Here is a 26,856-nt window from a genome sequence, read left to right on the forward strand (position 1 = left end):
TTCATAGCCCACTTTGTGCTACATGGGTAATCCCAATTTGTCGGTGGTTGAGCGGCGGCGATTCCTAGAGCTCCTTCAGGATTTTTCTGGATGCTTTGCAACATCTTCGAAAGTTGGGCGCATCTCATTAGCCAAATACCGCGTTATGGTTGGCGCGGACACCAAGCCGATTTCCCAACAGCCATACCGCGTATCGTCAACGAAACGTTGACGATACGCGGTATGGCTGTTGGGAAATCGGCTATTCGAATCCAGGTGCAAGAAATGCTTACCGACGACGTGGTGCAGCAATCTACCAGCCCCTGGGCTTCGCCTGTAGTGTTGGTGAAGAAAACGACACCTTGCGTTTCTGCGTTGATCATCAGAAGGTAAATCAGGTGACAAAATGGGACTTATATCCACTCCCGCGCATCGGCGACGCATTGGACCGGTTACATGATGTCAAATATTTCTTGTCGCTTGACCACAAAAATAGCTACTGGCAAATTGATGTGGACAAAAGGGACAGAGAGAAAACAGCATTCGTCACCCCCAACGGCCTTTATGAATTTGAAGTGCTTGCTTTCGGTCACTCTGATGCGCCAGCAACCTTCCAACGGATGATGAACACCGTTCTCTCTGGACTGAAGTGGCGAGCATGCCTAGTGTATCTCGACGAAGTCGTCATTTTCACGGTTAGTTTTGAGGCGCACCTCGATCGGCTGCGAATGGTACTACAAGCACTGCGTTCGGCACAATTGATGATAAAATCACAGAAATGCCATTTCGGATTCGAGGTGCTCCGCTTTCTTGGACATGTTATTAGTGCTAAGGGCGTCAAACCAGATCTCGGCAAGACTGCTGCTGTGGAAAACTTCCCGCGCCCAGCCGCCAAAAAGTCCGTTAGAAGGTTTTTGGTTTCTTGTGCCGATTACAGGCGTTTAGTCGAGAATTTTACAGTCATTGCCGAGCCTCTTACGCTTCTTACCTGAGACAATTTTCCTTTTGCGTGCCAAAATCATCAAACGGATGCCTTCAACGAGCTACGCCGGCGACTGCAGGCCACCCCGACACTTGCCCATTTGGATGAAAACGCTGCTACGGATATTCATACCGATGTCAGTAATTTTGGACTTGGGGCCGTTCTAATTTTGTGGCACAATGGCACTGAGAAAGTTATCGCTTACGCGAGTCGTTCTCTTTCAAGAGCAGAGGTAAACTACTAAACCACGGTAAAGGAATGTCTCGTGGTAGTTGGGGCGATAACTAAGTCCCAACCTTATCGTTACGGCAGTCCTTTCAGAGCGGTGTGTGACCACCATTCGTTATGCTCGCCAGCCAACCTCAAAGACCCCTCTGGGCGGCTTGCTCCGTCTCCAAGAGTACGACATTACGGTTGTATACAAGTATGGCCGTAAACCAAAACACCGATTGTTTGTCACGTGCACCAGTTGATGCTGCTCCTCCCGACAGCGAAGACGACGACTTCCCGTTCCTTGCTTTAGTCGCAACTATCGACATGGCCCAGCATCAACGTGCTCACCCCGGTTTACTCCCACTTATTGAGCATCTCGTGTGGCGGTCCCACGTGCTTCCGCACGGGTTGTATCCTCCTACAGGATTTGAAATTGCGTCTTATATAAAAGAGAATCTTTCAGCACAACAAGGAAACCTTTCTTCTCGTCGTGCCGTCCGACCTCCTGCCAGATATCTTGCGCGCATGCTACGATGAGCCTTCGGCTGGTCGTTTAGAAGACAAGCGAACATTAGCACGCAATCTACAAAAGTACTATTGGCCTCAATCCAGCACTACGTGAGAACATGCCGAGATTGCCGGCTGTGAAAGACACCTCTGCTGAAGCCTGCAGGGCTTCGTCAGCCGATACCTCTGCCGACAGACACTTTCCAGAAAGTGGGCATGGATCTTCTGGGTCCTTTTCCGACATCCGCATCAGAGAAAATATGGACAGTAGTGGCAATGGACTACTTAGCGCGATATGCCGAGACACAGCCACTTTCTCGTGCAACTTCTACTGAAGTAGCCCAGTTTTTTCTCAAGACCATCTTACTGCCCCAACGTGACCCCTCGGTTAATATTACCGACTCTGGTACAGCCTACGGCCAAACTAATGTAGTCTCTCTTCAGTCTTACCCGCACACGTCATCGTAGGACTACCGCTTACCATCCGCAAACGAACGGCCTGACTGAACGCCTGAATAGAACACTTGCAGACATAATTTCCATGCACGCCGACATTGAACATCGCACGTGGAATGAAGTTCTTCCGTATACAGCTTTTGCATACGATACGGCTGAACAGGAGAGGAAGCGTCTTGCGCCATTTCAGCTAGTCTACGATCGTCCCGTCGCCACAATGTTAGATGCTATAAACCCATGTCATGGCTACGGTACGAAGATCCCGGTACAGTCTTCTGGCTATACGATTATCGTTTGTATTTTATATATTATGCAAACATGTTCTAACTAATAAAGTTTCACTTTCAGTTGAGTTATTCTCTTTTCATAATTCAAGGCATGACTTGTGTTTCTCTACACATCGCTGGCATGACGAAAGTATTTTGGCACGGATGTGTTGTGGAGCTTTCGTAACATAAAGTAAGTTTGTATTCGGGCTGGCCAAGCTGCTATTTACACCGGATGTTGCGCGCAGGTGGAGTGCAGTTTTCGACAAGGATGTGAGGCGGACCTTTCGACACTACTACGATATCGTTTTTTTTGGTGACCGGAAGCACTAATAAAAAATGACAAGGATGCACGCACACACGCACACGCACACGTACACGCACACACACACACACACACACACACACACACACACACACACACACACACACACACACACACACACACACACACACACACACACACACACACACACACACACACACACACACACACACACACACACACACACACACACACACACACACACACACACACACACACACACACACACACACACACACACACACACACACACACACACACACACACACACACACACACACACACACGCGCGCGCGCACGCACGCACACACACACACACACACGCACGCAGGCACGCACACACACACACACACACACACCCCGACAACGCTTCCCTGACAACTAGTTGTTAACAGTTGCGCACCATCTTCTTTCTTCACTTGTAAGTACAGTTAAACTCTTCCTTAATCGTCTAAAAAGCCCAACATTCTGGTGGGTTTATAGCATACAAAATTATAGAATACAAAAAAAGTTGAGCGAAAAAAAAAAACGAGGCTGAAGAAATACTCGCAAACACAGGACGGGCGCACCGTGTGTTTGCTTGTATTTCTTCGGCCTCGTTTTTTCCCACTGTTCTGTCACCATTTGGGAATGAGCCAACTAGCCCAGGCAAAAGTCTGAAGACATAAATGTTGCTATTCGTTCAACGAGACTATGTTGGTAATTGTAAATGAGAGTGACCCAATTAAATTCAAAACCCTGCTTTTATCTTATCTTCTTCCTTAGACGCACTTTTGAGTACCGCCTCTGCACGTGTTGTATTTTTTAAATATTTTTGAACCCTTGTATGCAAAACAGTGTTGCCGTTTTCCTCTTTTTCATACAGTGCAATGGCCTAAATGCATCTATGAATGTTCACTCTTTCGTTTTATAATGCTCTTTTAACAATTATGTTTGCCTTCTTCGCTGCTATATTCCAAATGTTCTTTTTGTTTGTGCTTTCGTTTATTTTTGCCCCCCCCCCCCACCCTTATGTAATGCCCTGCCTAGGGGTTCTTAAAAAAAAAGAAATGGTGATGATGATGATACTCATTTTAAGAGTATATTTCTGCTTCGAAGCATTCCCCCCCCCCCCCCCCCCCCCCCCCCCACAGACACACACAAATAAATTCCGCAACATCACACGTTTTGCTCTGCGCTATATGCCAAGTCATCAGAGAACTCGAAATTGCGTTTTCAGCTTTGAGCAGCAGAGCGAATAGCATTGATCTAATTAGATATTTCTAGCAAACTGTATGCTGCACAAGTTATCTTTCATTTTAAAGTCTCAAGTACTGCGTATACGTCCCTTTTGCCGACACCTTCGCTTCGTCTGTCGCATCCACAACAGTCTCTGCCATCCCCGTTCCAATTTGCTTACACAGGGGACCCGGCCCTCAGATGATACAAGAGGGAACTAGAGAAACACGTCAGGTCGCATCGAAGGACAGTTATAGATTGGCGTTGCCATATCAAGTGAGCTGCATACGGTAGCTGGCGACACCGGGTAGTGTGCCACGCGAAGCGCTTCGGCGCGCACAATTCGTCACTCAAAAAGTGAACGCCAGTATGTAGCTCCACTTGTGACGCCACAAATGACGCCACGACGAAAAAGCTCGATCTGAAACTTGGTATATCACATATTCCACGAAATGGCTTTAAGAACTCGTTGTGCTACCGAATTGTACACGCAAAGTTGGTTGCAGTTAAAATTTTAAAATTGTGTGCGAAAGAAAGTACAAAACAGATTCTATTTTGTATTGTCGCATATGAGTTGTTTTTAATTGCAATTTCATAACTTCCCCCAATGAAAGGCTTTTCTGCGTTTGCTTTTTCTATAAAGAAGCAAAACATTGTGCGTATTCAGTATTTTCAATCGTGAAATTCGCTCATGTTTCAGTCACATTAAAGTTTTACATCTGTCAGCTTTTTGTAGAGTTGGTGCCAAAATAATTTGCGGAGAAACTGCACAGGTTGTAGATTTGGACGCGTCTGCAGGAATCGATTGATTACGGCTTCCAGGTAAAGTATACGAAATATCTTGGCCCCATCATTTCAGACAATACCATGATTAGCAAATAAACTGCACTGCTATGAGGCTTCTCCGCACTGCACAGAAGCACCTTTTGGTGTATGGTGTTGTCATTGATGGTACCGCTATATTTCCCGCATAGAACCGCTTGGTTTGGAGAGTAAAACAGGCTGCCGAAAGCAAAGGCCGAGAAACACTGTTTGGCGTCATCAGAAAAAAAAAAAGACACCCCAGGATGTGGGGACAGGCGACGAAAACTAAAAATAATACCTTCCGTGACATCATCACCGAGCTTCTTCGCAGTTTTCCAATGTTGTGAGGAGAAGCTCGAATTTAAATAATCGATTCCTTCGTCAGTTTTAATGATCGCGCAAAAAAAGCACTTTGTAAGGTTTACCTACGGCCTGAATATATTTCAATCCTTGAATATCAAAGAATTCTCGAAATGCGATGCTCTCCTTTATTAAGCACGTTTGGGAAAATCAGTTCCAAAATAGGCAGCAAGAGATTTTTGTTAAATTGAGAGGTAAATTAGGCATAAAGTCCCTCGAGTTAAAAAAAATAAGTGACATAAGTTATTAAACACATAAGTTTCTCAGCTTACACTTTTTGCACAAGTAAAGTTTCTCCGACGCGAGCAAAAAATTAAGTTCACCATCAATGTCACTGCTCGGCACTGACGAACTCTGCTTTCAATGCATAAGACCTATACGCCACAGCTCAATTTCGGAGTTTCTATAAACACATCATCCAATACATGTGGGTGAATGATATTTTCTGAGCAGAAAACTGCAGTAAAGCCCCCATATGCGCTATTACCGTGTTGTTTACACTCTAATAGCATTTTCATAATATAATTTCCGTGAAGAAAACAAACCGTGCCCCATTTCAGGTCTTCGTCATGAAAAAAAATTATCAGGCACGAAGGGAAACATTCTGCATGGCGCTGATTCGCCGTTTCATTCATGAAAACGATGAGCTTGTTACGGGTCATGGAATATTCTCATTCTCGCAGGTAAGCGCCAGCCATAGCACATTTTTTTCGAAGCAAATTATTCTCACGTCATGCTTCATTAATGCGCAGCGTCAACATTACTCTGTTAAGCACATGCTCAATTAACCACGCTTCCTTGAAGCAGGTTTCGCAAGTCAACATGAAACGAAAAATTCAAGTGTTAAACAAATGAGGGGAAGAGAAAACAAAAGTCAGAGAAGAATGTAGAGAAATTTCTTGTTTGCAGCGTTACCCTCCTTCTATGCGTGTCTGTGGGCCCGTTCAAGCCATTATTTAGCTTTGCTCTGAGACAGATAAAAAAAGACCACGAGACTTTTGCATCTGCAAAGTTGATCAAATGTCACACAATAGGGATAATATTGATACTATTGTCACGTGCTGGTGACAATGTCGATGACGCAAGTGAAGAGTCAGTGGTTGCACTGAGAAAATTCTTTATTGGGCTGACTTGCGCCCGCAAAAGAATTAAGCAACTCGGCGTGGCGATAGCAACAAACGTGCTCGTCGATCATCGAACAGGGAATGCCCGTCACACCCGTCAACGCTTAATTTAAAGGCTGCTCAGAACAATCTATATAACGTCGTAAACAGCTACCAGCGCAAGCTGGGACATTGTAGAAAGACACACGAGTGGCCGGAATCTTGGAGACAGTTCTCGGTGCATCTTACGCTACAACGAAACTGATAAAAGTGCGACTCGCGACAACGAGAATTAACAAAGAATACAGAACTTATAAGCGATCCAGAATCAGAGTGATAAGGCCGTACGCCGACGGCTGTTAAAAAACAAAAAATACAGTTTTGAGCGTTTCGCTGCATTATTCGCCAGCCTGATAACTCTGAGGTCACAAATTAGTGTCAAACTCTGGGAAGCGTATCGTTCAAGATGGATTTTTGTTCGCAGTAACTGAAAGAGATAGACTTGACTTGAGAAAGAGCTAAAGTAAACATGCGCCCTTCAAAAAAGGTCGGCGTCTTACCATTATTATGCAGTGAAAGCAAAGTTATTTATTTCTGATGCATTTTGCAGCTTCTTGTACGAGCCGCCGTTCTGCCACCAGAAACATCCCCAGCCTTGAAAGAAGTAATAGCTGCTTCGAAAGCGCGACCAGTAACTACAGCAGTCCGCAGATCGAAGTCGCCAGAGCACCGTGGCCAAAATAGTAAACGATATAAGCACATATTTATCGTCTTCAGTTGCTGCACTGGTTGGAGCTCAGCTCAAGCTCAGTAATTTTAAACGCTCTGGTTCCCTTTGCAGCAGCTATAACAAATCATTTGCTCTGGAACTTCACATTCATCCCAAAAGGGCTATAGATGTTTTTAATGTGAACGTCAGTGAGGACACTGCGGCTTTGAATGAAGTTGTGTTCCCTTGAGCATAGGTTCTTCATTAAATATTTCAACTATAGTATGAAGCAAGGAGAATCGCTTTCGGCACTCATGCTTGTATACACTGTAATGTTTGATGAGACCCGTAAAAAGTCCTACAACACATTTTCGAAGTTTGAAGGCCTTGTGGAATACATTTACATGCAGGATCGGAATATTTGAGATAAGGCGTTGGAGCTCATGGCTAGAATCACCCATGGGGCGTAACGAGTGCGAAAATCGTTGAAATATGGGTACTCTGTGCAAACCCAGGCTGTTGCTAGCACATTATCTTTGAGTGATGCGACTACATTATTGTCTATTGTCATCAACTTTAGCTGATGTTATTCGTTGTACTGAAATAGGGCGTTGTATTTTGCCTTGACGTGCAACTGCTCGGCAACCAGATGAACCCAAGGAGCAAACCAGAGACAGCCGCCCTTGAAACTGCCGACCTTCTCGACTTCACCAAATAGAATACGTTGCCGGTGGATAACCAGAGACAGGCGCCCTTGCAACTGTCGACCTTCTCGACTTCACCAAATAGAATACGTTGCCTGTGGATAACCAGAGACAGGCGCCCTTGCAACTGCCGACCTTCACGACTTCACCAAATAGAATACGTTGCCTGTGGATAACCAGAGACAGGCGCCCTTGAAACTGCCGACCTTCTCGACTTCACCAAATAGAATACACTGCCTGTGGATAACCAGAGACAGGTACCCTTGCAACTGCCGACCTTCTCGACTTCACCAAATAGAATAGGTTGCCTGTGGATAACCAGAGACAGGCGCACTTGCAACTACCGACCTTTTCGACTTCACTAAATAGAATACGTTGCCTGTGGATAACCAGAGACAGGCGCCCTTGCAACTGCCGACCTTCCCGACTTCACCAAATAGAATACGTTGCCTGTGGATAACCAGAGACAGGCGCCCTTTCATCTGCCGACCTTCTCGACTTCACCAAATAGAATACGTTGCCTGTGGATAACCAGAGACAGGCGCCCTTGCAACTGCCGACCTTCTCGACTTCGCCAAATAGAATACGTTGCCTGTGGATGTCACCGGCCTGAAAAACGGGAACGAAATATACAATTGTGTTCGGTGTGGAATCTTTCACATTTCCTGGTGATGCCCAGCAAGTACCTACAGATACCAAACTATTCGAGCATATAAAGGTTTGTGCAAAAAGCATTGGAATGTTATGGGAACAACTTCTTGTTCATTGTTTGCGTGTGAATGCATTTTTACGGATTTTATTGAGAGGCTCGTTTCCCGACACCATATCGCTCAAGCCCTTTGCCTCATCCTTGATGAAAACTGTCTTGGCAGTGTGCAGCGATGCTGTATATATGTTTTCCTTCTTCACAGAAGGTAGGCTTCATTGCCTTGCGAGGTAAACGCCGTTGTAACGCGGCGAGGCAGCTGCACACAGGCATAAAGGCCAAGTACTTGAGTCTATTCTGATGTTCAACGTTTTATTGCGGTGGTTAGTGAACGATTGTTTTGTCGCATTCATATATTTCAGTTGCGTAATATTTCAGTGATGGTAATCTTACGGCATTGGCACGATGCGTGAATGCTGACTGCTATGTGTAAACTAATCATTCCACTAAATACAATATGCTTTCATGTAATCGTGTATTTATACACATTGCTGTTATGAAATGTTCGGGAGACTCCCGCACGTTCGTGTGCAATTGGGCTCTCGTTCGCTTTTATGCCCTGGGAAGTGTAGTCTGTGGCACATAGCTGTGGACACTTTATCTATACATAATTATACACACGAAAAAAGATGTGTGTAATAGTACATGCTTTCTTATGTACTTTTTCAAGTCCAAGTTTGGGTGGACTGCTGCTGCGGCATACTACTTTGTGTTATTATTGGAACTGTATGCTCCATCTTAATTTGAGGCCTGTTTAATTCACTGTAGCATGTTTCGGCTTGATCAGGTCTGACAGCTGACATTAAAATGTTGTATCCTCTCCGATACTCTATTCTGTCTGTGTTTTTCGACGTGTGCAAGCACTACGGCGCGTTTCCCTGGCGTGGAGGGCTGCATAGACGCGCAAAATGGGGAGAAACGGCTATATAACTAGCGCGCTGCGTACGCGACGATCGGTCGCAGTCTGTAAAAGCAGTTGAAGTGAACTCTTCACACCCTGTTGCCAGCCGCTGCAAATGGAACGGGGGCATTATCTCGCTCACGATCACAATCGCTTCTCGGCGTTTAGTCAAAGCAGTGCTTGATGTGATTCGTGTAAAGCATGGAGGAAGGAAATAACTTAGGAGAGGCCCTGACGTCACTTTTCTGAAGACGGCGCGCCCGCGTCGCGCCCGGAAACTGCAACGACTCTCATCTTCCTCTCAGTTCAGTTCAGTCGTTCAGTCGTGTCCGACTCTTCGTGACCCTATGGACCATATCACGCCACGCTTTCCGGTCTCTCACTATTTTCCTAACATCACATAACTTCATCTGCAGCGCCTCGAGGATGCCATCTAACCACCGCGTTCGCTGCCTACCCCTTCTCCAGTGACCCTCAACCTTTCCCAACCTCAACTCTTTCTCCAGCGACTCCTCTCTTCTCATCAGATGACCAAAGTAGCTGAGCTTTAACTTTAGAATTTGACCCTCCAATGAGCAGTCAGGGTTTATAGTCGACAATATCGACTGATTTGATCTTCTGACAGTTAAAGGAATTCTCAAGAGTCTTCGCCAGCACCACAATTCAAACGCGTCAATTCTTCGGCGGTCAGCCTTCTTCACAGTCCACCTCTCGCATCTATACATCACAACTGGAAATACCATAGCACGAGTTACACGGATCTCGGTTGGCAGACTAATGTCTGCTTTTTACTAGGCGGTCAAGGCTAGCCATGGCTCTCTTTTCCAGAAGTAGGCGTCTCCTAATTTCATGGCTGCAGTCTCCTTCCGAGGTAATCTTGGAGCCCAAGAAGAGAAAATCTGTCACAGCTTCCACTTCTTGTACCTTGATGCTCCAGGACTTGATGGGGCAAGACGCCATGATCTTTGTCTTTTTAACGTTCAGTTTGAGCACAAACTTCTCACTCTCTTCTTGTACGCGCATCAGAGGTCTCTTGAGTTCCACTTCACTTTCTGCCATTAAAGTGGTATCACCCGCATATCTAAGGTTGTTGATACGTTTCCCAGCAATCTTCACTCCAGCTGAAGACTCGTCCAGACCGGCCTTCCTCATAATGCACTCAGCATATAGGTTAAATAGGCAGGGCGGCAGTATGCACCCTTGTCTCACTCCTTTCTCGATCGGAAACCAATCAGTAAGACCATGCCCAGTTCTGACTGTGACCTCTTGCCCTTCATACAGGTTTCTGAGGAGATATATGAGGTGATTTGGAACTCCCATCTTTTGGAGAGCTTGCCACAATCTGCTGAGATCTACGCAGTCAAACGCATTCGTATATTCAATAAAGCAAAAGAAGATGGGTTTTTGGAACTCTCTTGCTATTTCCATGATCCAGCGAAGGTTGGCAATCTGGTCTCTAGTTCCTCTGCCCTTGCGAAACCCAGCTTGCACGTCCGGCAGCTCCCGATCCACATACCGCTGCAGCCTACCTAGGAGAAATTTCAACATCACCTTGCTAGCATGCGAAATAAGCGCGATCGTGCGGTAGTTGGAACAATCTTTGGCACTGCCTTTCTTTGGAATAGGGATGTAAACTGACCTCCTCCAATCCTGTGGCCACTGCAGGGTTGTCCAAGTTTGCTGACATAATGTATATAGAATGTTAACAGCGTCGTCATGGGTGAGGTTTTGAAGCTACTCAGCAGGAATGCCATCAATTCAGCTAGATTTGTTCTTAGCAAGGCTGGCTAAGGCCCATTCAACGTCTCTCTTCAGGATGCCCGGCTCTAGATCAGTAATCACAGCCGTCTTATCTTGGGTTTGCACATCCGGGTCATTCTTGTACAGTTCTTCTGTGTATTCCTGCCACATCTTCCTTATCTCTGAGGCTTTCGTGAGGTCCCTGCCTCGTTTGTCCTTTATCACGCCCAGCTTAGCACAGAAGCTTATTTTGATATCTTTGATTGTCTTATACAGAGCTCTTGTGTTCCTCAATTGGCTGTTGTCCTCAAGTGCTTGGCACTGTATGTTCAGGAAGGCATTCTTATCTCTCCTTGCGATTTTCTAAAAATCCGCATTGAGAGCCTTGTATGTTTCTTTTTCCCCCATAATTTTTGCCATCCTCCTTTTCTCAGCTATTTGCAAAGCCTCTTCGATAACCAGTTTGCTTTCTTGCATTTCGTTTGCTTTGGAACTACCTTAGTAGCAACTTCTTGTATTATATCGCGCACATCAGTCCACATCTCTTCAGGCTCTCTGTCTTCTAGATCTAATTCTTGAAATCGATTGCTCACTTCAACAGCATATTCTGTTGGAATTTGATCCAGATCATACCTGAAAGGCCTACTAGTTTTCTGCGTTTTCCTCAATCGAAGCTTAAATTTGGCAACAAGAAGCTGATGATCGGTGCCACAATCGGCCCCAGGCCTTGTTTTTACTGCTTGTATAGCGCTTCTCCATCTCTTCCGGCAAGGAATATAATCAATCTGATTCCTGTACAGACCGTCCGGTGAAGTCCATGTGTACAGGCGCCTCTTGTGCTGTTGAAAATGAGTATTCGCTATGGTCAGGTTATTTTCTTGAGAAAACTCTACTAGCCTCTGCCCAGCTTCATTTGCCTCACCGAGACTGAACTTGCCTGTAATTCCGGATATTTCTTCACTCCCCACCTTAGCATTCCAGTCTCCAATGAGAAAAAGGACGTCTGATGAGGGAGTGCGGTCTAAAAGGCATTGCAGGTCAGCATAAAATCTCTCCTGTACCCTCCGCATTTTCTTTCTCCGCGACGCTCACGTACCTATGGCCCTTATCAACGCTGTTGCTAGTGAACTAGTGGCCCGAGGTTTCATAGCAACAGCCTCGCCGTTGCTAATGGCCCGACTTGGCTAACCCTAAATTTTGACCTCACTTCCGCAACACTTTCTACAATGCATTGGGAATGGCAAGGACATATACTCAGTTGTTTCCTTCCTCCGTGGTGTTAAGCATGTGGGCGACATGCTGTTTGGCACAAGAGCTGTTCTCAGGTATCTAGTCGTTGTTCTGCTGTCATGGTCTCCAGGAACGAGTGTGATTGTAACAGTACTACGGAACGACTACCAATTGAGCGGCATTGTCGGCCGTTTTCACGAAAATGATTATTTTTTTATCGTGCATGAAGCAAACAAAAGGCTATGCGTCAGCCATGTATGAGGGCTACCATGAGGGCTGCCATCAACACTAGACGAAAGCGAGTATTGCTAAGACTTTTGAACAAGTCGTAAATTAGGAAGACTTGCTCTCACATTCTGTGGGGCACTGCAACGACAGACCGGCCAACAAGGGGAGCTAGAAAGGACGCTGCACAGCATTCAGAAGAAGGGCTATGTTGCATATTTGTTTCCAATAATTAGAACGCGGGTCGTTGCTCTGCGTCGCGATCACATAATTTGTGAACATGGGCAGGTGAAGCGAGTGGGCACCCACGTTCGTGCGACTAACTACTGCAAGAATTATTCGGTGCTTACCTTCGGCAATACTAAGACGCAGTTCGCACCGACGTGTTTTCAACTAGCAATGAGGCACGGAAAACCGGATGCAGCGTTTCCTGCTCCCTTTGTGCCACATATGTACTACGTATTCAACAGGTGCTCTGAAAGAGTGGCGAGAAATGTAGGTGTATTACAGGTCCTGGAAATTGGATAAAAACATTGCAATGAAGAGATGATCAAATGTTGTTGAGAAAAAAAAAATGCCGGCATCCACGCCTGAAGAAGTGATCAATATTCGATTAGTCAATAATGGCTTATAGTTGTTCATTCAACCACGCCAATCATCAGATTAAACTCTCTTAATTTTTTAATCAGAGAAAACCAATTGTTTCATTTCGGCTTCAGCTCGACACAACACTTTCGTTCCAATATTTGCGCTCTTTGAATAATCCTGCGGGACTGCCTAACGAAGGGACAGTGCGGTGCTTCTGCTTCTCAGTTCAGTGTGGCCAACATGATATCAACGTTTTATTCTTGTCGCAGACAGTGCAAGCGGTGATTATGGACTCTGTAGAAGCTGTCTGCCACGAGACAGCCAAGAAAGCGAGCGCAGGAATAAAAAGTGCTAGTTCGTAGGAGAAATCGCCAGACCCAATACAGCACCGATCTGAAGAAATAAAGTGTACCAAGAGCTCGCTCGTTGTGCTCTGCAGCCGTATCACCAAAATAAGACGAATCGCAGAAGTGGCAAGTTTGCTGTGTTATGCTTGAAGTCAAGAAAGTTGCGGTACTCTTGGAGCTGGACCCTGCACATGAAGCAAAGTTAAAGGAGGTTGACAATACCTTAGAAACCACCAGGCAGCACGACTAACGTGCTGTCTAGTTGAAATGAAGATCAATATCTCCAGCAGAAGAGTACAGGAGCCATGGCCAGCGTGATAATGGGTAAGCGGCAAACAGTGGCTATAGATGAAAGATAACGTATAGTTAGGCCAGGTTGAATCGGTACCGCATGGCATAGTTTTCCATTGCTCGAGTTAAATATTCTTTTAAGTGAAAAACTAACGTTGCATGGTGACCTTTAAGTACGAAGTCACAACCAAGAAAACAACCTGGAGGAAAATAAAACGCCGCATACTATAAAGTGTGAGCTGTTACTGGTTGACGTAGATGGATAAAAGAGGGTGTATTCTATTAAAATATAAAACAGAGCTAATTTACCACAAATGATGCAGAAATAGGGACTCGACGGGCACTGACTCTAATTATCCACCAACTAGCTCAGCAAAATGCAGTGTAAGGATGCATCTGTAAAGATTCCTAAATGTGCTTCCCAAATAAACATCATAGAACGTGCCTCTAAATATTCCTAAAGATGGTTCCCAAATGAATATCCTAGAACGTGCCCTGTGTGTAAGAAGTGGGTTACAGCGAGAGCTCAAGAAAGTGAATTATACATACAGGACAAAAGTTACTTCTGAAAGCGACCTTCAGAAGTTGGTGCCCTTCGCAGTATAATTGGAAACTTCCGCTATTTTGAATCCAGATCTAATTTCGTGACATAATTTCGTGACCAATGCAATCCAAACCAATCCAGTCGAGTCAAATCCGTTTCCTTCCAATCCAATGTTGTCCATTTTATTCCTGTCCAGTGCTACAGAGTACTAGAATAGTACCAATGCTTAGTACACGCTCGTCCGAAATGCACCGCTGACTAGCCTGTCATCATCACTACTATCATCCTCACGCTAGAGGAGGAGAATTAAGACGCGCTGCTACGATCCCAGGCGTGGCGCAGTTGATAAAGCACTCGGCTGCGGATCCGAGGGATAGAGGTTGCATTCCCAATACGACTTGTTTTTTTACGCAGCACTCCTAGCCACAATCACGCATTTCCCCAAATTTTATACGGAGTTGCTCTCTCTCTCTCTCTTTTCGTGAACCTGAAATGAAGAAAGAGAAGGTGGTGTCGCGCGTCTCAGCATTGAGGAGGCGGAGCGGCCACACAGCTGCATTTGAAGTCGCCCTCTCTCTCTCCGTCCGTCTCCCTGTTAACTTGAAGAGGAGGAAGGGAAAGTGGCGACGCCTGCATCACGCGACTTAAAGGGATACTAACACGGAAAGTTGAGCTAGTTGGTACATATTTTTAAGGAATAACAGCGCGCAGACGAAGGACAAGGAAGAAGACAACACCTGCGCTGTTGCTCTGCATTACAGGAACTGTCCGCTTAACAACCAACTGAATTGTTCTAAAAATTCATGTGTTGCCATTTTTAATGAAACAAAAATTCTGTACAAACACAAAGATAAACTAACAAGGGAAATCAGTGAAGCCTTTCATATTAATAAAAATCTTGACTCCTGTGTAAGCACCCCTTCTGTATCTGTTCATGACTGTGAACTAATCTATCTTGATTCAAAAGACTGAGGTATCTGTTTGGCGATTGGTGTCGAACATGCGTTATTGGCTGTCAAAAGAGTATATTTTGCATGTTTCTTTCTAATAAACTACAGTTGATAGTACAGCGCAGGTGTTGTCTTCTGCCTTGTCCTTCGTCTCCGCGCTGTTATTCATTAAAAATAAAGGGTCACGGCAGCACTTTTTCGCAAAAATGTGATTTCAGCAGAAACCCATTGTTTTTCTTGCTGTAAATTCGAATGTCAGATTGAAATGAGCTAGAAGAAAGCTGAAATAGCCTTTTTTCAGCAGAAATACGTAGCCCACGTGACGGGGCTCACCGCGGGTCGCACCACCGCCCGTGGTTGGCCAAGACGACTTCGCGTGATAACATTCTGAGGACCGGGGAAGCTGCCGATGCTGGGCTGTGTGCTGATCGCAGCTCTCTGCGGCTTTGTGGATGTCATTATTGCATACCATTTTCGCACGAATGACCATCGGAATTTTCACCGCATGCATCCTTACCAGATACGCCCACAAATGATGCAGCACTTCCCTTGTGGGAAGCTTAGACTTGGCATGAAAATTTGCTTCGGTTAGAGCGAGGCATTTTGAAAAGTAGGGTGGGCCATTATTAGCAGAAACTAAATGGTCCTCAGCGAAACCTCGGCGTGCATATTATTGGGAAGGAAGGGCATCCACCTCTCGCATCTTTACATCACAACTGGAAATACCATAGCACGAGTTACACGGATCTCGGTTGGCGGACTAATAGAGAGATTTAGCTTACCGTGATCCGCGATCCGCCACAGTGGCTCTCTACCGCGCGTGGACGGGGCGGTCAAGCTGATTGGTGTGACGTGGCAGGTCTGTGTGCCGACATCCAGTATGTGGCGCCATCTGTCGGCGGCAAGGGGGTTCTGGGCATGCGCAGTGGAACGCGCGGTGGCGGATCCCAGTAGCGGATCGCGGATCACGGTAAGCTAAATCTCTCTAATGCCTGCTTTTTACTAGGCGGTCAAGGCTAGCCATGGCTCTCTTTTCCAGAAGTAGGCGTCTCCTAATTTCATGGCTGCAGTCTCCTTCCGAGGTAATCTTGGAGCCCAAGAAGAGAAAATCTGTCACAGCTTCCACTTCTTGTACCTTGATGCTCCAGGACTTGATGGGGCAAGACGCCATGATCTTTGTCTTTTTAATGTTCAGTTTGAGCACAAACTTCTCACTCTCTTCTTGTACGCGCATCAGAGGTCTCTTGAGTTCCACTTCACTTTCTGCCATTAAAGTGGTATCACCCGCATATCTAAGGTTGTTGATACGTTTCCCAGCAATCTTCACTCCAGCTGAAGACTCGTCCAGACCGGCCTTCCTCATGATGCACTCAGCATATAGGTTAAATAGGCAGGGCGGCAGTATGCACCCTTGTCTCACTCCTTTCTCAATCGGAAACCAATCAGTAAGACCATGCCCAGTTCTGACTGTGACCTCTTGCCCTTCATACAGGTTTCTGAGGAGATATATGAGGTGATTTGGAACTCCCATCTTTTGGAGAGCTTGCCACAATCTGCTGTGATCTACGCAGTCAAACGCATTCGTATATTCAATAAAGCAAAAGAAGATGGGTTTTTGGAACTCTCTTGCTATTTCCATGATCCAGCGAAGGTTGGCAATCTGGTCTCTAGTTCCTCTGCCCTTGCGAAACCCAGCTTGCACGTCCGGCAGCTCCCGATCCACATACCGCTGCAGCCTACCTAGGAGAAATTTCAACATCACCTTGCTAGCATGCGAAATAAGCGCGATCGTGCGGTAGTTGGAACAATCTTTGGCACTGCCTTTCTTTGGAATAGGGATGTAAACTGACCTCCTCCAATCCTGTGGCCACTGCAGGGTTGTCCAAGTTTGCTGACATAATGTATATAGAATGTTAACAGCGTCGTCATGGGTGAGGTTTTGAAGCTACTCAGCAGGAATGCCATCAATTCAGCTAGATTTGTTCTTAGCAAGGCTGGCTAAGGCCCATTCAACGTCTCTCTTCAGGATGCCCGGCTCTAGATCAGTAATCACAGCCGTCTTATCTTGGGTTTGCACATCCGGGTCATTCTTGTACAGTTCTTCTGTGTATTCCTGCCACATCTTCCTTATCTCTGAGGCTTTCGTGAGGTCCCTGCCTCGTTTGTCCTTTATCACGCCCAGCTTAGCACAGAAGCTTATTTTGATATCTTTGATTGTCTTATACAGAGCTCTTGTGTTCCTCAATTGGCTGTTGTCCTCAAGTGCTTGGCACTGTATGTTCAGGAAGGCATTCTTATCTCTCCTTGCGATTTTCTAAAAATCCGCATTGAGAGCCTTGTATCTTTCTTTTTCCCCCATAATTTTTGCCATCCTCCTTTTCTCAGCTATTTGCAAAGCCTCTTCGATAACCAGTTTGCTTTCTTGCATTTCGTTTGCTTTGGAACTACTTTAGTAGCAACTTCTTGTATTATATCACGCACATCAGTCCACATCTCTTCAGGCTCTCTGTCTTCTAGATCTAATTCTTGAAATCGATTGCTCACTTCAACAGCATATTCTGTTGGAATTTGATCCAGATCATACCTGAAAGGCCTTCTAGTTTTCTGCGTTTTCCTCAATCGAAGCTTAAATTTGGCAACAAGAAGCTGATGATCGGTGCCACAATCGGCCCTAGGCCTTGTTTTTACTGCTTGTATAGCGCTTCTCCATCTCTTCCGGCAAGGAATATAATCAATCTGATTCCTGTACAGACCGTCCGGTGAAGTCCATGTGTACAGGCGCCTCTTGTGCTGTTGAAAATGAGTATTCGCTATGGTCAGGTTATTTTCTTGAGAAAACTCTACTAGCCTCTGCCCAGCTTCATTTGCCTCACCGAGACTGAACTTGCCTGTAATTCCGGATATTTCTTCACTCCCCACCTTAGCATTCCAGTCTCCAATGAGAAAAAGGACGTCTGATGAGGGAGTGCGGTCTAAAAGGCATTGCAGGTCAGCATAAAATCTCTCCTGTACCCTCCGCATTTTCTTTCTCCGCGACGCTCACGTACCTATGGCCCTTATCAACGCTGTTGCTAGTGAACTAGTGGCCCGAGGTTTCATAGCAACAGCCTCGCCGTTGCTAATGGCCCGACTTGGCTAACCCTAAATTTTGACCTCACTTCCGCAACACTTTCTACAATGCATTGGGAATGGCAAGGACATATACTCAGTTGTTTCCTTCCTCCGTGGTGTTAAGCATGTGGGCGACATGCTGTTTGGCACAAGAGCTGTTCTCAGGTATCTAGTCGTTGTTCTGCTGTCATGGTCTGCAGGAACGAGTGTGATTGTAACAGTACTACGGAACGACTACCAATTGAGCGGCATTGTCGGCCGTTTTCACGAAAATGATTATTTTTTTATCGTGCATAAAGCAAACAAAAGGCTATGAGTCAGCCATCTATGAGGGCTACCATGAGGGCTGCCATCAACACTAGACGAAAGCGAGTATTGCTAAGACTTTTGAACAAGTCGTAAATTGGGAAGACTTGCTCTCACGTTCTGTGGGGCACTGCAACGACAGACCGGCCAACAAGGGGAGCTAGAAAGGACGCTGCACAGCATTCAGAAGAAGGGCTATGTTGCATATTTGTTTCCAATAATTAGAACGCGGGTCGTTGCTCTGCGTCGCGATCACATAATTTGTGAACATGGGCAGGTGAAGCGAGTGGCCACCCACGTTCGTGCGACTAACTACTGCAAGAATTATTCGGTGCTTACCTTCGGCAATACTAAGACGCAGTTCGCACCGACGTGTTTTCAACTAGCAATGAGGCACGGAAAACCGGATGCAGCGTTTCCTGCTCCCTTTGTGCCACATATGTACTACGTATTCAACAGGTGCTCTGAAAGAGTGGCGAGAAATGTAGGTGTATTACAGGTCCTGGAAATTGGGTAAAAACATTGCAATGAAGAGATGATCAAATGTTGTTGAGAAAAAAAAAATGCCGGCATCCACGCCTGAAGAAGTGATCAATATTCGACTAGTCAATAATGGCTTATAGTTGTTCATTCAACCACGCCAATCATCAGATTAAACTCTCTTAATTTTTTAATCAGAGAAAACCAATTGTTTCATTTCGGCTTCAGCTCGACACAACACTTTCGTTCCAATATTTGCGCTGTTTGAATAATCCTGCGGGACTGCCTAACGAAGGGACAGTGCGGTGCTTCTGCTTCTCAGTTCAGTGTGGCCAACATGATATCAACGTTTTATTCTTGTCGTAGACAGTGCAAGCGGTGATTTGGACTCTGTAGAAGCTGTCTGCCACGAGACAGCCAAGAAAGCGAGCGCAGGAATAAAAAGTGCTAGTTCGTAGGAGAAATCGCCAGACCCAATAGAGCACCGATCTAAAGAAATAAAGTGTACCAAGAGCTCGCTCGTTGTGCTCTGCAGCCGTATCACTAAAATAAGACGAATCGCAGAAGTGGCAAGTTTGCTGTGTTATGCTTGAAGTCAAGAAAGTTGCGGTACTCTTGGAGCTGGACCCTGCACATGAAGCAAAGTTAAAGGAGGTTGACAATACCTTAGAAACCACCCGGCAGCACGACTAATGTGCTGTCTAGTTGAAATGAAGATCAATATCTCCAGCGGAAGAGTACAGGAGCCATGGCCAGCGTGATAATGGGTAAGCGGCAAACAGTGGCTATAGATGAAAGATAACGTATAGTTAGGCCAGGTTGAATCGGCACCGCATGGCATAGTTTTCCATTGCTCGAGTTAAATATTCTTTTAAGTGAAAAACTAACGTTGCATGGTGACCTTTAAGTACGAAGTCACAACCAAGAAAACAACCTGGAGGAAAATAAAACGCTGCATACTATAAAGTGTGAGCTGTACTTGTTGACGTAGATGGATAAAAGAGGGTGTATTCTATTAAAATATAAAACAGAGCTAATTTACCACAAATGATGCAGAAATAGGGACTCGACGGGCGCTGACTCTAATTATCCACCAACTAGCTCAGCAAAATGCAGTGTAAGGATGCATCTGTAAAGATTCCTAAATGTGCTTCCCAAATAAACATCATAGAACGTGCCTCTAAAGATTCCTAAAGATGGTTCCCAAATGAATATCCTAGAACGTGCCCTGTGTGTAAGAAGTGGGTTACAGCGAGAGCTCAAGAAAGTGAATTATACATACAGGACAAAAGTTACTTCTGAAAGCGACCTTCAGAAGTTGGTGCCCTTCGCAGTATAATTGGAAACTTCCGCTATTTTGAATCCAGATCTAATTTCGTGACATAATTTCGTGACCAATGCAATCCAAACCAATCCAGTCGAGTCAAATCCGTTTCCTTCCAATCCAATGTTGTCCATTTTATTCCTGTCCGGTGCTACAGAGTACTAGAATAGTACCAATGCTTAGTACACGCTCGTCCGAAATGCACCAATGACTAGCCTGTCATCATCACTACTATCATCCTCACGCTAGAGGAGGAGAATTAAGACGCGCTGCTACGATCCCAGGCGTGGCGCAGTTGATAAAGCACTCGGCTGCGGATCCGAGGGATAGAGGTTGCATTCCCGATACGACTTGTTTTTTTACGCAGCACTCCTAGCCACAATCACGCATTTCCCCAAATTTTATACGGACTTGCTCTCTCTCTCTCTCTTTTCGTGAACCTGAAATGAAGAAAGAGAAGGTGGTGTCGCGCGTCTCAGCATTGAGGGGGCGGCGCGGCCACACAGCTGCATTTGAAGTCGCCCTCTCTCTCTCCGTCCGTCTCCCTGTTAACTTGAAGAGGAGGAAGGGAAAATGGCGACGCCTGCATCACGCGACTTAAAGGGATACTAACACGGAAAGTTGAGCTAGTTGGTACATATTTTTAAGGAATAACAGCGCGCAGACGAAGTACAAGGAAGAAGACAACACCTGCGCTGTTGCTCTGCATTACAGGAACTGTCCGCTTAACAACCAACTGAATTGTTCTAAAAAATCATGTGTTGCCATTTTTAATGAAACAAAAATTCTGTACAAACACAAAGATAAACTAACAAGGGAAATCAGTGAAGCCTTTCATATTAATAAAAATCTTGACTCCTGTGTAAGCACCCCTTCTGTATCTGTTCATGACTGTGAACTAATCTATCTTGATTCAAAAGACTGAGGTATCTGTTTGGCGATTGGTGTCGAACATGCGTTATTGGTTGTCAAAAGAGTATATTTTGCATGTTTCTTTCTAATAAACTACAGTTGATAGCACAGCGCAGGTGTTGTCTTCTGCCTTGTCCTTCGTCTCCGCGCTGTTATTCATTAAAAATAAAGGGACACGGCAGCACTTTTTTGCAAAAATGTGATTTCAGCAGAAACCCATTGTTTTTCTTGCTGTAAATTCGAATGTCAGATTGAAATGAGCTAGAAGAAAGCTGAAATAGCCTTTTTTTCAGCAGAAATACGTAGCCCACGTGACGGGGCTCACCGCGGGTCGCACCGCCGCCCGTGGTTGGCCAAGACGACTTCGCGTGATAACATTCTGAGGACCGGGGAAGCTGCCGATGCTGGGCTGTGTGCTGATCGCAGCTCTCTGCGGCTTTGTGGATGTCATTATTGCATACCATTTTCGCACGAATGACCATCGGAATTTTCACCGCATGCATCCTTACCAGATACGCCCACAAATGATGCAGCACTTCCCTTGTGGGAAGCTTAGACTTGGCATGAAAATTTGCTTCGGTTAGAGCGAGGCATTTTGAAAAGTAGGGTGGCTCATTATTAGCAGAAACTAAATGGTCCTCAGCGAAACCTCGGCGTGCATATTATTAGGAAGGAAGGGCATCCATCTCTCGCATCTATACATCACAACTGGAAATACCATAGCACGAGTTACACGGATCTCGGTTGGCGGACTAATGTCTGCTTTTTACTAGGCGGCCAAGGCTAGCCATGGCTCTCTTTTCCAGAAGTAGGCGTCTACTAATTTCATGGCTGCAGTCTCCTTCCGAGGTAATCTTGGAGCCCAAGAAGAGAAAATCTGTCACAGCTTCCACTTCTTGTACCTTGATGCTCCAGGACTTGATGGGGCAAGACGCCATGATCTTTGGCCTTTTTAATGTTCAGTTTGAGCACAAACTTCTCACTCTCTTCTTGTACGCGCATCAGAGGTCTCTTGAGTTCCACTTCACTTTCTGCCATTAAAGTGGTATCACCCGCATATCTAAGGTTGTTGATACGTTTCCCAGCAATCTTCACTCCAGCTGAAGACTCATCCAGACCGGCCTTCCTCATGATGCACTCAGCATATAGGTTAAATAGGCAGGGCGGCAGTACGCACCCTTGTCTCACTCCTTTCCCAATCGGAAACCAATCAGTAAGACCATGCCCAGTTCTGACTGTGACCTCTTGCCCTTCATACAGGTTTCTGAGGAAATATATGAGGTGATTTGGAACTCCCATCTTTTGGAGAGCTTGCCACAATCTGCTGTGATCTACGCAGTCAAACGCATTCGTACATTCAATAAAGCAAAAGAAGATGGGTTTTTGGAACTCTCTTCCTATTTCCATGATCCAGCGAAGGTTGGCAATCTGGTCTCTAGTTCCTCTGCCCTTGCGAAACCCAGCTTGCACGTCCGGCAGCTCCCGATCCACATACCGCTGCAGCCTACCTAGGAGAAATTTTAACATCACCTTGCTAGCATTCGAAATAAGCGCGATCGTGCGCTAGTTGGAACAATCTTTGGCACTGCCTTTCTTTGGAATAGGGATGTAAACTGACCTCCTCTAATCCTGTGGCCACTGCAGGGTTGTCCAAGTTTGCTGACACAATGTATATAGAATGTTAACAGCGTCGTCATGGTTGAGGTTTTGAAGCTACTCAGCAGGAATGCCATCAATTCAGCTAGCTTTGTTCTTAGCAAGGCTGGCTAAGGCCCATTCAACGTCTCTCTTCAGGATGCCCGGCTCTAGATCAGTAATCACAGCCGTCTTATCTTGGGTTTGCACATCCGGGTCATTCTTGTACAGTTCTTCTGTGTATTCCTGCCACATCTTCCTTATCTCTGAGGCTTTCGTGAGGTCCCTGCCTCGTTTGTCCTTTATCACGCCCAGCTTAGCACAGAAGCTTATTTTGATATCTTTGATTGTCTTATACAGAGCTCTTGTGTTCCTCAATTGGCTGTTGTCCTCAAGTGCTTGGCACTGTATGTTCAGGAAGGCATTCTTATCTCTCCTTGCGATTTTCTAAAAATCCGCATTGAGAGCCTTGTATCTTTCTTTTTCCCCCATAATTTTTGCCAACCTCTTTTTCTCAGCTATTTGCAAAGCCTCTTCGATAACCAGTTTGCTTTCTTGCATTTCGTTTGCTTTGGAACTACCTTAGTAGCAACTTCTTGTATTATATCACGCACATCAGTCCACATCTCTTCAGGCTCTCTGTCTTCTAGATCTAATTCTTGAAATCGATTGCTCACTTCAACAGCATATTCTGTTGGAATTTGATCCAGATCATACCTGAAAGGCCTTCTAGTTTTCTGCGTTTTCCTCAATCGAAGCTTAAATTTGGCAACAAGAAGCTGATGATCGGTGCCACAATCGGCCCCAGGCCTTGTTTTTACTGCTTGTATAGCGCTTCTCCATCTCTTCCGGCAAGGAATATAATCAATCTGATTCCTGTACAGACCGTCCGGTGAAGTCCATGTGTACAGGCGCCTCTTGTGCTGTTGAAAATGAGTATTCGCTATGGTCAGGTTATTTTCTTGAGAAAACTCTACTAGCCTCTGCCCAGCTTCATTTGCCTCACCGAGACTGAACTTGCCTGTAATTCCGGATATTTCTTCACTCCCCACCTTAGCATTCCAGTCTCCAATGAGAAAAAGGACGTCTGATGAGGGAGTGCGGTCTAAAAGGCATTGCAGGTCAGCATAAAATCTCTCCTGTACCCTCCGCATTTTCTTTCTCCGCGACGCTCACGTACCTATGGCCCTTATCAACGCTGTTGCTAGTGAACTAGCGGCCCGAGGTTTCATAGCAACAGCCTCGCCGTTGCTAATGGCCCGACTTGGCTAACCCTAAATTTTGACCTCACTTCCGCAACACTTTCTACAATGCATTGGGAATGGCAAGGACATATACTCAGTTGTTTCCTTCCTCCGTGGTGTTAAGCATGTGGGCGACATGCTGTTTGGCACAAGAGCTGTTCTCAGGTATCTAGTCGTTGTTCTGCTGTCATGGTCTGCAGGAACGAGTGTGATTGTAACAGTACTACGGAACGACTACCAATAGAGCGGCATTGTCAGCCTTTTTCACGAAAATGATTATTTTTTTATCGTGCATAAAGCAAACAAAAGGCTATGCGTCAGCCATGTATGAGGGCTACCATGAGGGCTTCCATCAACACTAGACGAAAGCGAGTATTGCTAAGGCTTTTGAACAAGTCGTAAATTAGGAAGACTTGCTCTCACATTCTGTGGGGCACTGCAACGACAGACCGGCCAACAAGGGGAGCTAGAAAGGACGCTGCACAGCATTCAGAAGAAGGGCTATGTTGCATATTTGTTTCCAATAATTAGAACGCGGGTCGTTGCTCTGCGTCGCGATCACATAATTTGTGAACATGGGCAGGTGAAGCGAGTGGCCACCCACGTTCGTGCGACTAACTACTGCAAGAATTATTCGGTGCTTACCTTCGGCAATACTAAGACGCAGTTCGCACCGACGTGTTTTCAACTAGCAATGAGGCACGGAAAACCGGATGCAGCGTTTCCTGCTCCCTTTGTGCCACATATGTACTACGTATTCAACAGGTGCTCTGAAAGAGTGGCGAGAAATGTAGGTGTATTACAGGTCCTGGAAATTGGATAAAAACATTGCAATGAAGAGATGATCAAATGTTGTTGAGAAAAAAAAAAAATGCCGGCTTCCACGCCTGAAGAAGTGATCAATATTCGACTAGTCAATAATGGCTTATAGTTGTTCATTCAACCACGCCAATCATCAGACTAACCTCTCTTAATTTTTTAATCAGAGAAAACCAATTGTTTCATTTCGGCTTCAGCTCGACACAACACTTTCGTTCCAATATTTGCGCTCTTTGAATAATCCTGCGGGACTGCCTAACGAAGGGACAGTGCGGTGCTTCTGCTTCTCAGTTCAGTGTGGCCAACATGATATCAACGTTTTATTCTTGTCGCAGACAGTGCAAGCGGTGATTTGGACTCTGTAGAAGCTGTCTGCCATGAGACAGCCAAGAAAGCGAGCGCAGGAATAAAAAGTGCTAGTTCGTAGGAGAAATCGCCAGACCCAATAGAGCACCGATCTGAAGAAATAAAGTGTACCAAGAGCTCGCTCGTTGTGCTCTGCAGCCGTATCACTAAAATAAGACGAATCGCAGAAGTGGCAAGTTTGCTGTGTTATGCTTGAAGTCAAGAAAGTTGCGGTACTCTTGGAGCTGGACCCTGCACATGAAGCAAAGTTAAAGGAGGTTGACAATACCTTAGAAACCACCCGGCAGCACGACTAATGTGCTGTCTAGTTGAAATGAAGATCAATATCTCCAGCGGAAGAGTACAGGAGCCATGGCCAGCGTGATAATGGGTAAGCGGCAAACAGTGGCTATAGATGAAAGATAACGTATAGTTAGGCCAGGTTGAATCGGTACCGCATGGCATAGTTTTCCATTGCTCGAGTTAAATATTCTTTTAAGTGAAAAACTAACGTTGCATGGTGACCTTTAAGTACGAAGTCACAACCAAGAAAACAACCTGGAGGAAAATAAAACGCTGCATACTATAAAGTGTGAGCTGTACTGGTTGACGTAGATGGATAAAAGAGGGTGTATTCTATTAAAATATAAAACAGAGCTAATTTACCACAAATGATGCAGAAATAGGGACTCGACGGGCGCTGACTCTAATTATCCACCAACTAGCTCAGCAAAATGCAGTGTAATGATGCATCTGTAAAGATTCCTAAATGTGCTTCCCAAATAAACATCATAGAACGTGCCTCTAAATATTCCTAAAGATGGTTCCCAAATGAATATCCTAGAACGTGCCCTGTGTGTAAGAATGGGTTACAGCGAGAGCTCAAGAAAGTGAATTATACATACAGGACAAAAGTTACTTCTGAAAGCGACCTTCAGAAGTTGGTGCCCTTCGCAGTATAATTGGAAACTTCCGCTATTTTGAATACAGATCTAATTTCGTGACATAATTTCGTGACCAATGCAATCCAAACCAATCCAGTCGAGTCAATTCCGTTTCCTTCCAATCCAATGTTGTCCATTTTATTCCTGTCCAGTGCTACAGAGTACTAGAATAGTACCAATGCTTAGTACACGCTCCTCCGAAATGCACCGCTGACTAGCCTGTCATCATCACTACTATCATCCTCACGCTAGAGGAGGAGAATTAAGACGCGCTGCTACGATCCCAGGCGTGGCGCAGTTGATAAAGCACTCGGCTGCGGATCCGAGGGATAGAGGTTGCATTCCCGATACGACTTGTTTTTTTACGCAGCACTCCTAGCCACAATCACGCATTTCCCCAAATTTTATACGGACTTGCTCTCTCTCTCTCTCTTTTCGTGAACCTGAAATGAAGAAAGAGAAGGTGGTGTCGCGCGTCTCAGCATTGAGGAGGCGGAGCGGCCACACAGCTGCATTTGAAGTCGCCCTCTCTCTCTCCGTCCGTCTCCCTGTTAACTTGAAGAGGAGGAAGGGAAAGTGGCGACGCCT

The 26,856-nt window shown here is 45.5% G+C and overlaps 1 protein-coding gene across 1 annotated transcript in view; it reads right to left on the bottom strand.

Annotated features, from left to right (window-relative positions):
- The window catches only part of LOC146188482 (juvenile hormone acid O-methyltransferase-like), a 38,290-nt gene extending 25,396 nt beyond the window's left edge, over positions 1-12,894 (bottom strand). Inside the window, exon 1 of the mRNA XM_084603115.1 lies at positions 12,779-12,894. The gene's annotated coding sequence lies outside the window, so the exon portion shown is untranslated. The remainder of the gene's footprint in view (positions 1-12,778) is intronic.
- Between the last annotated feature and the right edge of the window lie 13,962 nt (positions 12,895-26,856).

The sequence above is a fragment of the Amblyomma maculatum genome, chromosome 5 (assembly GCF_055883805.1).
Source record: "Amblyomma maculatum isolate TAMU_Amacu chromosome 5, ASM5588380v1, whole genome shotgun sequence".
Taxonomy (NCBI): domain Eukaryota; kingdom Metazoa; phylum Arthropoda; class Arachnida; order Ixodida; family Ixodidae; genus Amblyomma; species Amblyomma maculatum.